Below are 5,368 nucleotides of genomic sequence, written 5' to 3'. Positions count from 1 at the left end.
TATATATATATATATATATATATTACACACACACACAGTATATATATATAGTCAGCTTCTTGTAATTCCCTGCACTCACATTGGGAAAGGGAACGGCAGCAGTTTGCACAGTATTGTCAGAGTGGTGACTTCACCAGAATGGTTTCTTTTTTGTAATTACAGGATAGAATCTTAAAATCATCTTTGAATTGGTGTTGACACTGTCCTTCCTTCTGGAGGGTGGCTACTTTTGTTCCCCATGGTCCCTGTGTGTGCTGTAAAGTAGTCACAACTCAATGGACTAAAATCTCATGTTTAGTTTACCAATTTCTATTGAGATTGTAGTCCATCACGGGAGCGAGCTTGGAGTGGTGACTACTTTATAACATATGGGAACCATTGGGAACAAAATTAGCCACCCTCCAGAAGGAAGGACCGTGGCAGCACCAATCAGAGATGATTTGAAGATCTACAGCCGAGTGAGACACAAATAAAATATTTTTTTTATTAATAGTTAAGGTATTTGAATGCATTTTTAAGATTTAACTCCTGAGTTTAGTGTCACTTTAAAAATGCTGGGTGTATTCAGTGCTAGGGAAAGTTCACATCTTCATTTATAGGGCTTGACTCACTGCCATGCACCTTTGCTCTGCAGGTTATAAACTGATTTAGGCCCCATTCACACTGAGCGTCATGAAAATCGCGCGATTTTGAGCGATATTGCACGACGAGCGATATTGAGCGACGTATCGCGCAACTTTTTCCTATTGGGCTTTATGCAATCAGGAGCAATATCGCTCGAAATTGCTCGAAAAAAGGGTCCTGTAGGAGCGACAAGCTACCAGCGACGAGCTACAAGCGATATTGATCGATATTGAGCGACGAGATGTGAACAGCTCCATTGAAATGGATTGGAGAAGCTACATAGAGCGATATCGCGTGGAAATATGAGCGATATCGCTGCAAAAATCGCTCGATAAATCGCTCAGTGTGAATGGGGCCTAAAGTGGCTGACATTTTCTGGATTTTAAAAACATTTGAGAACACATGCCATAGTACACATAATAAATGCTCATTACAGCACATGGGCAAAAGGCCTCTTGCACCCGAAAATGCACCCAAACTAAGCAGCATGTAGTATTTGCTTAGAAAATGTACAACACCCCAGTATAATGATGCAGGCAGGCTCCATATTAATGAACACTTCTACGACATGTCACGCATTGTCCTGCTGTAAAACACACTGGATAATTACCCAATGGTGACTTGCTGCCAACATTCCTTGAATTACATTGCGGACACAATATTACTATTTTACCTGGAACTCTGCCTGAAGACATTTCTCAATGATACAGATATTAAATATTTAGACGCGTGGTCTGTGCCTGGGCTGGCAGTGTTGTGTTAGCTGAGGGAAAACGGAGCTTTTATATTATATTATATATTATATTAATATATATTATATCATTCTCATGTTTGTGGTGTAAAATAAACAGTGCTGTAAAGGTATATTGGTAGTTGCATATTTTCTACAAATATTGTAACGCTGGGTAAGTAGAGATGAGCAAACCAGTTCACATGAGTCATATATCTCGTGGATGAGGCCAGTTAAATCCGAACATAAGCGCAGGTGACACGGCGAAGTTGGGCTTCATATAGGTCGGTTTTCTCAGTGAACTAGTAAATTGCTCTGAAGGGCCACTTTTTGGTTAAAGTGCATCTAAAGCCAAAGGGTTTTTTGTTTGAGTTGAGAGGGAACCCGTCAGGTTTTTTCGCTAGACGTGGGAATTGAAGCGCCAAACCAATTAAATTACTCCAGACACAGCTTCATAGGGTCAGGGGACAATCAAGTAGAATAGCCAATGCATTTAGCATCTTCTAACCTACATCAATGTCAAGCCAAGGATGCTGTGGAGACCTTTGGGCCAGTGGTACCTGCCTATCCTTTAGACAGATTACACATATTAAACATCACTTGATCACTAATTGATGATAAAATAGAGTAATCACACAGGTCCAACGCTCTCTTTCCACTTCAAAATATTCACACCAGGTTTTTATTGTTGTCTGTCCCCGTTAGGGAGATTCACCCGCTCTGTGTGTCCTGGTGATTGTTGTCACTGAAAGTGCAAGCAAATTCAAATTTTTAGATTTTCACCAGAATAGGAAAATGGGAAATCTTCCAATAGGAGACACAAGTTCTGGTGACACTGCTGAACACCAGGAACTTCCTTCACTTTGAAGGCACTTCCTCTCACTTCCTGTTGTGGTTTCCAAACAGGAAGTGAATGGATGTCTTCCCAATGGGATACAGATGGCAAAAAGCCGATAGGAGTTATATCATTCCCTTACTGTATTCAAAACTAAGAAAAAGTGTGGGCTTCAGTTCAACTTTAACTTAATTAAAGACTAAGCACACCTAAAGTAATCCATCCCTACTTCAGATATGTAGTATATTTACCTGTATACTACAGTCACTGGATACACAGCAAAAACGTATTTTTAGTTTGTAGTCTCAAATAAAGGTTGCAAATGGAATCTGTAGAAAGGGGCTCATTTGGGACCCCCAAAGGCAGCTCAAGAGAGGCAGACCCAGAGGCTCCTTGTGGTGAAGCCTAGATGATAATATCAAGACTGTTGACGTGATCCTGACCTGGCTGTAGGTCAAATCAAAGGCTGGGAACCATCAACCGTCCTATGCTCCTCAATGGAGCTGTATACTGTATATACGTTAGTAGTCTCTAGTAGATAGAGTAGGTAAGGGATAAAACCCCCTATCTGGTTATTTTCTGCTGCCTGTGTCCCTGTTAGGTAGATCTCACTTCATTTCCAGGCCCAGAGATGCAACAGGAAATAAGAGGAAATTTCTACAAAGGTGAAAAGAATTATCATCTTAAAGAGTTTTCATGTAAACAGATGTCCCCATTAGAGGATTTTCCCTTGCTTCTTTCTCTAGTGGCAACACTAACATTTTGGATTTCCCATCACTTTCTGTCCCAGTCACCAGAACAAGCAGAGGGGTGAATTTTATTCAAACAAGCAGCAAAAAAACCTGACAGAGGATGTATCCCTTACTGACTTTATCAACAAATAGAAAAACATGCCTTTACAAAAACATTAACAGGGCTATTCACAAAAGGGTGAAGAGTCTTGAGAAGGCAGGAGCAGTGAACAATCTAGGAAAGCCTCCCCGCTGTGTAACCTGTCATGGACGGAGCGCTGCCTGTTAATTACAGGCGGCTCTGCATCTGACTTTTAACAGGTAGTTGGGTTACACAGCAGCGGGCTTCCCCACTGCGTGTGTAACCTAACTAGTGAAGCCAGAGCTATCACAGCCTCTACTCTGTGTTAGAGGCCCGAGCTCTGTGAATGGTTTGGGTGAATGTCAAAGCGCCATTGGTCCAAGCTGTCCAGTAAAAAAAAAAAAAAAAGCCACTGAGGACTTCGATCTCGATGCCTCAGCAATGACGAAGAAGTGAGGGACAGGGAGGCCCTTCCCTGTCTCCTCCCTCCCCCACACACAGCTTGGTTACTAAGTTGGGGCTTCGATGGTATGGGGTGGGCTTTGGCAGAATGGAGAAGGAGCTTTGGCGTGCTGGGGGTGGGGCATGCTGGGGACGGGGCTGGGGAATGCTGAATCCAGCACTGAAGGCACTGCACATCACTGATTTTGGCCCATGGAAAACAGAATGGGATGGGGGAGATGTGATGTAATTAAGCTGCTGTCATTGAATCATAATGATTATGAAGTAACAGAGCCGAGTTTCATTAACAATATAGCAAAAATTAATTTCTCCATCTTTGAACTAAGGCAGTTTATAGCTCAACAGACAGTGCAAATCTGTCCCTTTTATAAAGGTACTAAGAAAGTAAGCTATTGGTACAGAACATTTTTTTAATGTGACGTTACAAAACAAAACAATTTAAAAAAAAAGTTTACATATACACTGTATATGTTGAAAACAAAAATAAAAACATCAGCACACAAAAAAAATGGAGAAATGTGACATATAGGCTAATAAACAAAATTGAGTTTTTTTTAAGAGTAACGCAGTGCAAATGGAAGGGCTGACCCATCATTGTGATAGCCCAGTCCTGCACAGCATTAAAGATGACAGACCAGGAGAATCTCCCCCACACACCATGGCGCCTAAGCGGGAGACGCTCCTGCCTCTGTGTTGGCCCAGCCCTGGGCAGCAGGGCCCCACTCCCTCCATCATCCTCTGCATGATATCAAAAACTTAATAAGTGCCATACTTATTTATTAGGACAACACCTAATTAGGAAGTATATGGCAGGCGGCAGAGAGAATCAGAGAAGAAGTTTACACAGCACAGCCTTCAGGAAGCAGTTATACCCAGCCCAGTTGTAAGGAGTGCTCTGGATTCTGGCTGTAGTGGATTATAAAGAATTTGGATTGAGTGAACTTTATGACTTTAGCACACTTGTAGTGTTTGCCTCATTGACTGTTTTTTTTAATCATTTATGCTGTTAAAAAAATCTTTAATAAAAAAAAAAGCTTTTGTGTAGACCATGTTAAGTAAAAACTCTTTCAGTGGCAAAAGAAAATCCTGACAGATGTAAAAATAAGAGAACATTTTCTGTGCTTGATGCCAAGTAAATGACATATCAAACATTAACCATATTTTTCTGATTATAGCTTCAGATTCTTGAAAGTAAATTGAACACGACATTTCATGCCCAGATCACATCTGCTCTGCGGCTCCACTTCCCCAAGTCATTCAATGAGCGTTATCAGACGGGTAGCTGAGTCTTTTCTTTTTTTCTTCATAACAAGAAGGAACATTTCTTTATTCTAAAGCGGCTATGATGCATATTAAAAAAAATAATAATGGGTTTTAAAGATCATGATTTAAAATATCTGCACTGATTTTGGCACTGTACTACTTAAAGTGGCCCTGGACTCAGCTTCATCCTTCAAAAAGTGTGAGACAAGGCAATTGCAAATTATATAGGTAACTATAAACAATTCACAGATTCACCCTGCAAATCACTGTGATTGAGCATTCTGTGTGAACAGAGGCAAAAACAACATTCTTAGTATATTTTCTTTTCAGGTCAAATGTCATTTAATGTAATACCACATCATGGCCATAAGATGGAGCTGAAGAGCATATGAAATAAATATTCATTTCCTATGCTCCTCAGCTCCATCTAGTGGGCTTCATGTTGTATTGCATTACATTTGATTTGAAAAGAAAATAAACTAAGAACATTTGTGTTTCACCTCTATTCACACAGAATAAACATTTACAGAGAATGACTCTGAGAATTGTTTTTAAAAAGGCTCCACAGTGTCTCTGGTTCAGAAAGTAAGAACCCCCCCCTCCCCCCCCCCCCACCCAGCAGAAACAACAACAATTCACTA

The 5,368-nt window shown here is 40.7% G+C and overlaps 1 protein-coding gene across 1 annotated transcript in view; it reads right to left on the bottom strand.

Moving 5' to 3' along the window:
• The window catches only part of ITGB6 (integrin subunit beta 6), a 61,486-nt gene that overhangs the window by 24,197 nt on the left and 31,921 nt on the right, over window positions 1-5,368 (bottom strand). The gene's annotated exons all lie outside the window — the stretch shown is intronic.

Source organism: Nanorana parkeri, unplaced genomic scaffold (assembly GCF_000935625.1).
Source record: "Nanorana parkeri isolate BGI_ZX_2015 unplaced genomic scaffold, ASM93562v1 scaffold1812, whole genome shotgun sequence".
NCBI classification, from domain to species: domain Eukaryota; kingdom Metazoa; phylum Chordata; class Amphibia; order Anura; family Dicroglossidae; genus Nanorana; species Nanorana parkeri.
Note: the sequence above shows the minus strand (reverse complement) of the source record. Positions and strands in the feature narration are given on the sequence as shown.